At 39.5% G+C, this 13,168-nt stretch overlaps 1 long non-coding RNA gene across 3 annotated transcripts; it reads right to left on the reverse strand.

The window, feature by feature from the left end:
- Positions 1 to 5,472: 5,472 nt before the first annotated feature.
- Positions 5,473 to 8,296, reverse strand: LOC117206211. 3 transcript variants are annotated; one of them, XR_004487355.1, is made up of 4 exons: positions 8,041 to 8,296; positions 7,460 to 7,576; positions 6,042 to 6,131; positions 5,473 to 5,938 (listed from the first exon to the last, which is right to left on the reverse strand). It is a non-coding gene; the product is annotated as an uncharacterized LOC117206211 (long non-coding RNA). The 3 variants fall into 3 exon arrangements; XR_004487354.1 differs by having other exon boundaries at positions 7,656 to 8,296; XR_004487353.1 differs by having other exon boundaries at positions 7,460 to 8,289.
- Positions 8,297 to 13,168: the final 4,872 nt, after the last annotated feature.

The following is a 13,168-nucleotide window of genomic DNA, read 5'->3' on the forward strand; positions in this document are numbered from 1 at the left end:
GTTATTGCGGTACTGCATATTCAGGCTTCAATATTCAATTGAACGAATCAACACTACTATTGGAGATATAACGATATTTCGATGCACGTTACACTCTCCACACTTGCTGCCCAATACAGCGCACATACTCCTGCTTACACAATGTCAACTCTGGTCGAGGATAAATCCAAGGTTATGACAGTTCTGCATATACGGTCATCGATATTCAATTGAAGGTATCTCCGCAGCTATGGGTGATATGTCGATCACTCGATGCGCGTTATACGCCAAATTTGCTGCCAAATACAGCACATATGCTGCTGTTTACATTATGATAACTCGGGTCGAGGTCAAATCCAATGTTTTTCCAGTACTGCATATTCCGGCTTCAATATTCAATTGAATGTATCCACACTGCTATTGCTGATATCTCGGCAGTACGTTGCGCGTTCTACTCCACATTTGCTGCCAAATACGGCGCACATCGTTCGGTATGCGCTATGTCCTGTCACATCCAGCGCAGTTGCAATTTTGCAGATTCTACCCTAAATATTCATTAGAACGTTTCTCCGTTTCCATTGGAGATATGTCTATAATTCGATGCGCGTCATACTCCTCATTTGCTGCCAAATGCAGAGCACATCACACGGTTAGCCCTAAGTCAAGTCTGTATCCTGTCATTTCCGGCGCAGTTGCAATTTTGCAGATGCTACCTTAAATATTCAATTGAACGTATCTCCGTTTCCATTGGAGAAATATCGATAGTTCGATGCGCGTTATACCCCACATTGGCTGCCAAATACAGCGCACGTGCTGCTGTTTACATTATGTCAACTCGGATCGAGATCACACTCAATGTTATTGAAGTTCTACATATTCAGGCTTTAAAATCCATTTGGACGTATCTCCGCTGCTATTGGTAATATGTCGACAATTCGATGCGCGCTCCACTCCACATATGCTGCTCTAATACAGCACACATCAACCGGTTTGCGCAATGTCAACTCTGTGTCCCGTCAAATCCTGCTGCCAGATACAGCGCGCTTTAGCCGGTTTTCGTTATGTCAACCTCGGACCCTGCCAAATCCTTTGTAATTCCAATTTTGCATATTTACCTTCAGTATTCAAATTAACGTACCCCGCTGCTATTGGTGGTACCAAGACAATTCGATACGCGTTCAACTCCAAATTTCCTGCCAAATACAGAGCGCACAAGCCGGTTTTCGCTATGTCAAGCCTGGTCCCTGCCCAATCCTGTGTAATTGCCGTTTAGTATATTGAGGCTTAAGTATTCAATTAAACATATCTCCGCTGCTATTGGTGATATCTCGACAAGTCGACGCGCGCTATACGCCATATATGCAGCCAAATACAGCGCACATCAACAGGTTTGCGCAATGTCAACCAGAGTTGACATGTAATTGCCGTTTAGCATATTTAGGCTTAAGTATTCAATTGAACGTATCTCTGTTACCATTGGGGATACGTCAACAATTCTAAGTGCATTATACTCCACAGTTGCTGCCAAATACAGCGCACCTGCTCCTCATTACATTATGTCAACTCGAGTCGAGGTCAAATCCAATATTATTGCTGTACTGCATACGCAGACTTCAAAATTCAATTAAACGTATCTTCCTTTCCATTGGAGATGCGTCGACAATTCGATGCGCGTTATACCACACAGTGGCTGACATATACAGTGCATATCAGCCGGTTTGCGCAATGTCAGCTCTGTTAGGTCGCGTGGAGCATTTGCACCCCAGCCAACTCTACCTGGCAGCCAGCGGCCCACCTACCTGCTTACCGACCCTCAATAAACTCAAGAACCCTTCATAAAACATCAACTTCTAGCTTAATTGCTTCCACATGTTGCCAAGCAATCTATTTGTCTAGAAGTATTTTCGGTTTATGTCCGGATTTAGGAAAAGTCCTTGATTTTATTAGGCTCTTAAAAAACACGGAAAAAGTAGGTAGACTGGGGAAACCCAACACATGTCCACCGAAAACGACGGGTTTTTCCCAGGAATGAAATCACCCCCGACCCACGTTGGTGGGAGACTTCCTCGTCTCCTTCTGTATTCGCATGGGTCTATCCAATCGGCATCGCGGACGTTTACCCTCACTTCATTGACGAAGGTGTGAATAACGAATCCGCGTTCTTCGTTCAAAGGGCACACCCACATCAAGCTTTCCTTCGGAAAAACATAAGAACGAAGGGAGTCTCGATCAATCATCAGTTCAAGTCAGTCGTCATCAAGGATCCACTCAAGTCAGTCGACTACAGTCAGTCGTCACAACACCGCGAAGTTTCAGATCGCACTCATCCGTAATCAGTTTCGTCAACCATTCGTTCCCAAGCTTTCGCGCTCTCATCCTCTGACCTGATCCTTACGTTGTACATTCGGGCCGAGTCAAACATCACAACCGATTCATTTAACTCAACTCACCGTGTATACTCAGTGTCATAATAAACCACAACTGGAACCTCGTTACATCAGTGTACCCTTCAATTAACCACTTCTATTAGCCTAATCGTAGTAGGGGATCGATCATCTCGCGGCGTCGATTGAACAATCGTAACGGGAATTTACGACTCCTGTTGATGCGCTTCTCCGCGATCGCGTCTCTCCGCGAGTGATCGAACAACTCTGTGTCCTATCAAATCCATTGTAATTGCAGTTTAGCATATTTACGCTCAAGTATTCAATTAAACGTATCTCCGTTTCCATTGGAGATATGTCGAACATTCGATGCACGTTATTCTCCACATTTGCGGCCAACTACAGCGCACCAGCTCCTGTTTTCATTATGTCACCTCGGATCGAGGACAAATGCAATGTTGTTGCAGTACTGCATATTCAGGATTCGATATTCTATTGAACATATCTACACTGCTATTGGCGATATCCCGACAATTCCAAGCGCGTTATACCCAACATTTGCTGCCAAATACAGCGCACATCAGCCGGATTGCGCAATGTCAACTCTATGTCCTGTCTAATCCAGCGCAATTGCCATTTTGGAGATTCTGCCTGAAATATTCAATTGCACGTATCTCTGTTTCCATTGGAAATGTCGACAGTTCGATGCGCGTTAAACACCACATTTGCTACCAAATAAAGCGCACGTCATCCGGTTTGCGGATTATTTCGATTTTAAAGAAATTAAAGATCCATCACTATGCTTTTACTGGAGACATTCGCGAGCAGCCATCTTAGATTGTCATAGCTTTTACACGTGCGCATCGGAATACATGCAATAATTATACACATCAAATAAATGCAAAATAATATTATTCCCACTTCAATACGTCAAATACTACAATAAGTCACGAATGATTAACAAATAAATAATAGATTCGACATCAATAAAAGTCACCATATACTGGGGACATTCACTGGCGGCCATTTTGGATAATCAACACGTATAGAAACTTTTATGTGTTACAAAATAAATTATATTTTCGATGAAAAAAGTAAATATTTAATACAAATAGAACATCGTAACGAGGAAAGAATAAATAATAATTAATACAATATAACACATTATTATATGGTAATAGGTATATTAGAAATTAATAGAAACCTGCCGTGAAAAACAAATCATGAAAATACATTATTAAGATTAATTAACATTTTTAAAAATTGAATAAATCCTATGTGTAACTACATTATCAAATGTCACGTTCCGCGCTACGCACGTGCCGTATCGAAAAAACGGAAAACCGCAATATACAAATGACGCGAGTGACAATTCGAATATCCAAAACGAACGGACGATACAACGAAAATGGAAATTTTTTAATAAAAGATTAATTAAATGTAGTCATATATATGTCGGAGATGAAAGGACATCGAAGCCTCCCCTTTGGAACTTCGGGGAAATCCCTTAATACCTAGATTCTATCATAGGCATAATTGAACAATTGTCGTCCTTCGATCCGATTGTATTAGTTCGAGATTTGTGATAATGAGCTTGGGCTCGAGGCGACAGCCAGTTGCCGAACGTAGCTGCGGTCAAGGGATGAACGCTTTGTCTAACAAAGGTATGGAGTAAGTCTATAGCTCTCCTTAAAAGAAATATTTCTAGCGGCACGCGACAGTAAACATTCCAACGGTCTCTCTCCCGTGGCTTGCCAGACGCAGACCCTATTCTTCGAGTAAGATGATTGCCAGATGTCGATGCGTCTCCGCAGTTCATGTTCAACTAGCCTGAGGGCCTGTGATAAATCTTAAGTCCTTCAAACAAACAGTCTTTGTCCCAACTACGAGAAGATAGAGGAGACCTATTTTTCCAACGAACAACGTCTCCCACTATCAACTTTATCTCGAGGGCGGCTAGCATCTTTTTCTAACCACCGATATGGAGATTGACCAATTAGCAGCAACGCCAATTTCCCTTACTTTCTGAACGAAGGCTTTTCTCGACGAATCCGATGATCTCGTGTCCTTAGACACACCCCGTGATAGTTTTCCTCCGTGGCATCATCGGGACGGGAAAGGTGTTCTTTCTTGCGATCTCGACTAAAGAGTAACGTCTTTACAATCAGCAATTATTCAGACTTAGATTTCGTGAGAACGTTCATCTATCATCCCGTTGACCGCGGATTCGTTATCGAACCTGAGATCATTGTCACTAGTACCGCAAGCGCTTAATCGCCGTGTTTGATTGTCGAACCTGTGTTACCCATACTTGTGTTAATAAACCGTACTGTTACTATACCGCAACGATGGCTAATTTCAATGAAGAATCATCTATCGCTCCCAACCCCATCCTCAACGTTTCTCCGACATACATATCGGGTTAAGATCGGAATTTTGGGCGCGTGACAACTCTTCGCGTGGACTAGCCATCGTTTCACAAAGCAGAGATTATATTTACACGTATATACAAGACTATCACAAAGCTTAACAAATAATAAGTCTAATGAATAATAAGTTTGATGAACAATGAAGCTAGTGAATAATAAATTGTACGAATAATTAGGTTTAACAGATAACAAGTCTAATGAATAATATGCTTAACGAATAGTAAAATTAATGAATAATATGATTTACGAATAATAGATTTAATGAAAACTATTAACAATGCTTTTTGGGCTCAAACGAATCCACGGTCAACGAGATAACTCTTTACTAAGTGTAAAATAATCTTAGGCGCAAAATACGATTGACGAAAATGCTCGATGTGTTGTCACGTCCCACGCTACGCACGTGCCGTAACGAAAAAACGGAAAACCGCAATATACAAATAACGCGAGTGAGAATTCGAATATCCAAAACGAACGCACGATACAACGAAAATGGAAATTATTTAATAAAAGATTAATTAAATGCGGTCATATATAGAGAATTAGTATACGAGGGCAATAAAGTGAAAATATGTACTCTAACGAAGTAGTAAATATAAAGAGTACAACATAACCCATAATTTCATAATTCGACTAAGGATAAACTATGAAGAACCAATTAACCAAAATTGACTCGCAAATTAATTAATAAATCACGACGTAATACTATATTCAATCAAGATAACCTACAATTCGACAATTTAATCAAATCTCGTAATAACTTTATGAATAATTCAAAGGAAAGGAAAAAGGAATGGAACGATAGGAATACACACCTTTATAACAAATAGGAAATATCAAGCAATTTAATATACAGCAAATATGGACATACAAAACCACAATAAACAAAATATATCTTATATACAACTAGATATAAAATATATAAAACACCTAGGCATATTAACACACTTCAATAAACCAGGCACTATTGTCAGAATTCACACATGAAACGTCAAGATTAAAGTAAAAGGGATTCCACGAACAATACACTCGAACAAGTTAAAACTAACACAATCGAAACAGACCACAAGAACGATTTCAAGAGACAATGGAGTACGGTAGTATATGGAACAACACTGTTTGTCGAATACTGCAGATAGTGGTAACCTAAAAGGAAAAAGGAAAATTACTATGCGTGCTCTAACTATTACTTAAATATAAAATGTGTAATTCAATAAAATAATTACAAAACAGTGGAAGTGAAAAGTACCTCGTGAACAATTACTCATCGTAGAAGGAAGTGTATGTGCGAAGACAGGTTATGTGTCCATATCCGTAGAACATAATCTACGACAGCCAACTGAAACAAATGTAGGAATTAACTTTAATTGTTTCGATGCAAAACATAATACTACTAAATGTTTATAACAATATTGTGCCTAAACCAAAGGAAGTGTGACACTGTTTATCGAATCATGCAGATAGTAGAAACGTAAAAGAAAAAGGAAAATTACTATGTGTGTGTTCTAACCATCATTTAAATACACAACATGTAAATTCAATAAAATAATTAAAAGCAGTGAAAGTTAAAAGCACCTAGTGCGCAATTAATCATTGTAGAAGGAAGTGTACATGCAGGAATTTCGCAGAAACAAGTTGTGGACCCACTCCATAGAACATAGTATACGACTGTCAGCAGAAACGAATGAATGAACTAACCTCAATTGCCTTAATATATATGGAAGAGAATAATACTATTAAAGACTTCCAATAATATTTCAATTAAACTAAAAGAAGCACGATAACAATCAATAATTGATGCTCGACAACAGACTTACAGTTGGCCAATCGAAAATAAAACCGCGAAAATCAAGAAAATTAATGACATTATAACGAAATAACTCAGCGTTGACACAGTGGTCTTTAATAAGAAGAAATAAAATCAATTAATAAGCGCAGGAAGAGTTAAGAAATAACTAAGATAGGTTAAGTGAGTGACAACGATAATTTACTACTCACATCGAAGAAGTTTATACAAGGGTCAACGCAGTGATGAGAAACCAACTACCAAATTGGAGTAAATGTGTACGAAGAATCGAAGTTGATACTACTGGAATCGTCAAGAAGACGTGATAAAATTGGAAAGTCAAAAATTAGTGACATTATAACAAACGATTCAACACTGACGGAATGGTCTTAGCAAACAAGAAAAGAAACAACCAATCATCGTAGAAGGAAGTGTGCATGCAAGAACTCCACGAGAATTGGCTACGGATCCAACTTTGCAAAACATAATATACGATGGTATGAAGATATCGAAGGTAATAAATACCGAGGTAACCAATTATAACCTAAAAAGGGGAAGAATGTTGTAAACCATCTTGGAATAGAAATTGATAATAATAAGAAGCTCGTTACTCACATTGGAAGATATACATTAAAGCCGACGCAGTTACAAGAAGCCTACTATCAAACTTAAGTGAATACTTATGGAATACTGAATCAGACACCACCGAAACAGTCAAGACGGCAACAGGGAACTGGATAATCAAGGAAAAATTTGTGACGCCATAACAAATAATCCAACGTTGACGAAGCGGTCTTAGCGAACAAGATAGTGGACAGACTATTTTACTATACCGATATTTACAAATTATAGTGTTTTATATAATCTATATATATACTTACAATTCTAGGATAAGTAAAAGTAGTCTTGATAAGTGTTAGACATGTAACGAAGAACCAGAAGATACCAAACGCGTTCCAAGTAAAGGACTCAGCGTTGAAGGATTAGAATTGTAGAACCTATAAAAAATAAAGATTTTAACTAGCAATGTATAGATTAGCTCCAAAATTCTATGTAAAGGCGGCAGATTACACGCACAAGGTAACGACAACTTCGTAACAAAGAAACAGAAAATAGCCAATAATATAGGAATAGGTTAGGAATTAATCACGACCGATTAACCGAGTGTCAACGACAAACGCGATTAAGATAAGAAATTGTTATACTGTACTAAGTTAATATAGCATAATTGTATTAATTCTGGCATAGAGAAATAAGGTTATGTTATGCACTAGAACTGGTAATAACACACTATGCACATATTAGTATTAAATTAATTAAGCGAACACTCTATAAAAATAAACTGCTCAAAACACAACAATAAAACAGTGCTATTGATAAATTATAAAAATTAACAATAACACAATCCACATGTTATTATATTAAAGTAACACATAGTATATATACACATTATAATGATTACACAAACAATACTATTGTCATTTAAAAATTCTAACTGCGCTAAAATAGAGGAAAATAAGCGACAGACGAATAATTATATCAGTATTAAACAAATTAAGGACGCGTCACTACACTTTTACTAGAGACATTCACGAGCGGCCATCTTGGATTGTTATGATAGCTCTTACACGTGCGCATCGGAATACATGCAACAATTATACACATTAAATAAATGCAAAATAATATCATTCCCACTGCAATTATACGTCAACTATTAAAATAAAGTCACAAATAATTAACGGATAAATAATAGATTTCACATTAATAAAATGTCACTATATACTACGAACATTCACAGGCCGCCATTTTGGATAATCAACACGTGTAGTAACTTTTATGCGTTACAAAATAAACTATATTTTCAATAAAAAAAGTAAATATTTAATACAAATGGAAGATCGTAACTAGGAAAGAATAAATAATAATTAATACAATATAACACATTATTATATGGTAACAAGAATATTAGAAATTAATAAAAACCAGCCGTGAGAAACGAATTATGAAGACACATTATTAAGATTAATTAACATTTTTGAAATTTGAATAAATCCTATGTGTAACTACATTATCAAATACAAATATAAATATATATGTCGGGTTATCTTTACAATTTCAGGCGCGTAACGATTCTTCGTTTGAATTAGCCATTGTTTTACGAAACAGAGATTATATTTACGCGAATATACAAGATTTTACATAATATTATGAATAATGAGTTTAATGAATGATAAGATTAACAAACAATAAGTTTAACTAATGATTAGATTAAAGAATAATAAGTTTAACGAATAATAAGAGGAACGAATAATATGTCTTACGAATAATAAATTTAAAGAATAATGAGGTTAACGATTGATAGGTTTTACGAATAATGAATTTAATTAACGCTATTAACAATGTTCCGGGGTTCAAACGAATCCACGGCCAACGGGATAACTCTTTACTATGCGTAGAATAATTTTAAACACAAAAATACGATTGCTGAGACACTCGGTAAATTGCCCGATGAATCACTTTCCAAGGCGATCACACGAATGAATATCTGATGAAAATCTTTTTCGCTATACGACTGCATTTGTTTGTTATATGCCCGCTGGAGGCACCGAGAAGGTTCCAATCGTCGTTGCTAGGCAGTTTCTGTCAAAAGTTTGTTATATATTCTTTGGAAGCATCGAGAAAGATCCAAACGCCGTTGCTAGGCAGTTTCGGTCTGGAGTTTGATTCCTAATACAACGTGTGTCCCATTATATCGACATCTCCAAAGTACAATTCTATGTGATTTCTAGGGAGAACAATACAACCGATCCACACCTTCGTCAGGCAAAACGTTTATCCCGTGACCGTGGCTACGTTCGGCGATCAGTTGTCACCTCGAACCCACTTTCGCTTTCACAAATATCAATCAATTACAAATGACAATTGCTTAATTACAGCTATAATAAAATCTAGGCTAAAGCATTAGAAGACTTTCTCAAAATTGCAAAGGGAAGGCTCCGGTTTTCCTTTCATCTCCGACATATATATGTCGGATTAGTACTGGGAGTAGGGTTATGGGCGTCAAATGAATCTTCACGAGAATTAGCCACTGGTACGATACACATAGGTGTAGTTTATTGCAATGACCGAATTATTACAGTCTTGACTATTGATCACGGCGGTTTGGCACTCGCGACACTAGTGACGATGGTCTCAGGCTCAATAACGAATCCGCGGCCAACGGGATGACAAAAGAACGTACTCACAAAGTCTAAGACTGATTCTTTGTTAGTAAAACGTGAAATAACCACTGATGGCGAAGATGTTACTCTTTAATCGATGAGATCGCGCGAGAGAATGCCTTTCCCGTCCCGACGATGCCACAGAGAAAAACTATATTGGGGTGTGTCTAAGGACACGAGATCATCGGATTCGTCGAGAAAAGCCTTCGTTCAGAAAGTAAGGGAAATTGGCGTTGCTGCTAATTGGTCAGTCTCCATATCGGTGGTTAGAAGAAGATGCTAGCCGCCCTCGAGGGAAAGTTGCTAGTGGGAAACGCCGTTCGTTGAAAAATAGGTCTGTGGCGGATCGGTATCAACAGGACGCTGACAGGACGAGGCATCAACGCGGCGCAACAACTCCCGGGCGATCCGCGGGTACCAACCGCCAACACTAGAGGGCTACGACGACAACGAGTCTGTCTGACTCGCTAGCGGTCGAATATACGAGCGATTGATACAAATACCGCACCTAGCGAGACTCCCTCTACGTCTAAGGCAGGGACTACCGGGCATAGCCTTACTGACGAATCCACCGGTAGTCCCGGGACGAAACGCACAACTCTCTCTCTCTTATCATCCGCCTCAGGTCTCTCCTATCTTCCCGTAGCTGGGACAAAGACAGTTTGTTTGAAGGACTTTAGTCAATTAAATTCTAAGATTTATGACGGGTCCTCAAGCTAGCTGAACAGGTGCTCCGGAGACGCATCGACATCTGGCAATCATCTTGCTCGAAGAATAGGATTTGCGTGTGGCGAGCCGCGGGACAGAACCCGTTGGAATGTTTACTGCCGCGTGCCGCCACAAATATTTCTCTTAAGAAGAGCTATAGAATTACTCCATACCTTTGTTAGACAAAGCGTTCATCCCTTGACCGCGGCTACGTTGGGCGACAGATTGTCGCCTCGAGCCAGAGCTCACTATCACCAATGTCGAACAATTACAATCGGATTGAATAACTACAATTGTTTAATTACTGCTATAGTAGACTTTGGGTTACAATGTTGCGGGGTTATCCCCAAAGTTCCAAAGGCTCCGGTGTTCTTTCATCTCCGACACGGCCATCCTGACTATCACTCGTCCTCGTGTGTAACTAAAATATCGTGTTTTCTTACATTAGATTCGATGCAACTGACATTATTTACAATTTAACTAAATGTCTAAGTAAGTCAAGGGTCCAGTGCAATAACAAAGTTTCGTTCGGAGGTTTGACAACAGAAAAATAAAAGAGAATAAGAATTTGTAATGTTATAATTTGTATTCAAACTGTTAGGTGCGTTCTGTGAGTCGCCAGTCAGACCATAATGACACAACAGATCATTTTCGATTTCGGACACTGATGAATCTCAGTTCGTTGGATCATATTGTCACGTTGGGCGCGTTACAGAAAGCGCAGAGCGCCACACTGGGCGTACAACAGAAAGCGCAGAAACCCACTAAACGGGTTACAACAGAAAGCGCAGAAAACCACTAAACGGGTTACAACAGAAAGCGCAGAAAACCACTGAACGGGTTACAACAGAAAGCGCAGAAAACCACTGAACGGGTTACAACAGAAAGCGCAGAAAACCACTAAACGGGTTACAACAGAAAGCGCAGAAACCCACTAAACGGGTTACAACAGAAAGCGCAGAAACCCACTAAACGGGTTACAACAGAAAGCGCAGAAACCCACTAAACAGGTTACAACAGAAAGCGCAGACCCACTAAATCGGTTACAACAGAAAGCGCAGAAAACCACTAAACGGGTTACAACAGAAAGCGCAGAAAACCACTAAACGGGTTACAACAGAAAGCGCAGAACGCCACTGGGTGTATTACTACGACCACAACGCGGTGTTAGTTATCCTCGGAGGTCAGTGTACTTGCATCGTTATTATCACCGCCGTTGTCATCACCGCAGACGTCTATCTCAACAGGGACGCAACCTTCTTGCATTTTTCTCAGCCTGTCATGTCTGTCCGTATATGATCGTTTGCCGTCTAAGGTATTTAGAGTATATCTGTCTTCTTCCAAAATCTCTGCTATCTCGAATGGACCCCTGAATTTCGGATCTAACTTCGTCTGGTTTCTTTCCTCGTTTTTGCGTAACACGAAATCACCAAGGTTGAACCTAACTACTTTAGCTTTGTTTTCGTCGAACCTATCCTTATCGTATTTGGCGCTTGCTTCTATATTCTTTATCGCCTGCTGTCTTACATGGGAGATATTTACTTCTCTTTCTTCGATATTGTCGGGTAGGGATAAACCGTAGGGTCTTGCTGTTTTACCGATTAGTAGTTATAATGGGCTCGACTTAGTCACGCGGTTGGTAGTGCAATTTAAAGCCAGTTGTATTTCCCCGATCCCGTCTTGCCAGGACCGCACGGTGGTTTCTATTGTTGTGAACATGTTTCTTAGCGTACCCATAATACGCTCTACCTGTCCGTTGGCCCTACTAGCTCCGGTCGCTATTAAATGGAGTTTAATGTGTTTATCTTGACAAAAGTCTCGAAATTCTTTGCCCGTAAAACATCTTCCCTGATCCGCTATTATCCGGCAAGGACTGCCGAATAAAAATATAGCGGACTTAAGCGCTTTAATGGTGTTAATGGAGTCTATCTTACGGGTATGGTGCAAGTATACGAACTTGGTGAAGGCGTCGACCAACACAATGATGTATTCCTTCGAATCGTTCTTACCGCTTAGTTTGCCCGTTATGTCCACGTGAACTGTATGCCAAGGTATGCTGGTCTTAGGTATAGGATGTAATTCAGCTCGTATTTTACCTGAACTGGCCTTCGAAACTTGACAAGCGTGACAGTTCTCTACGAATTGGCGAACATACTCCGCCATTCCTTCGAACCAGTAACACTCGCACAGTTTCTCAAGCGTTTTATCCCAACCTAAGTGCATAATTGACTGTTGCACATGGTTAATAACAGATCATCTAGAACCTCTGGGGACAATGGACAAGCAGAGAGTTCTGCCTTTTCGCTGTATATTACGATGAAGGGTACCGGGCCGTAATTCATACGTATTCGCGACGTCTTCCGCGAGCTCTTCGTTCTGTAATTTATTGACGATCCCAGAAATTTGGGAGTCGCGACGTTATTCCACTAATAGCTAGTCTTCGGAGATTTCGGTCAGATTGATTTCCTTCCCTATGACTCCGTTAATCGTAAGGTGATTCAAGTCTACGGGATTTCGCGAGACAAAATTTACGTGGGCCATTCGTTTACCCTCCCGGTACAGAATGTCAAAAGTAAAAGTTTGTAAGTAAGCCCACCACCTGTAAACCCTGTCATTTAAATTTACCTTACTACTGGATGCCTTCAAAGGATTACAATCGGA

The sequence above is a fragment of the Bombus bifarius genome, unplaced genomic scaffold (genome assembly GCF_011952205.1).
Source record: "Bombus bifarius isolate JDL3187 unplaced genomic scaffold, Bbif_JDL3187 scf7180000007998, whole genome shotgun sequence".
Lineage (NCBI taxonomy): Eukaryota > Metazoa > Arthropoda > Insecta > Hymenoptera > Apidae > Bombus > Bombus bifarius.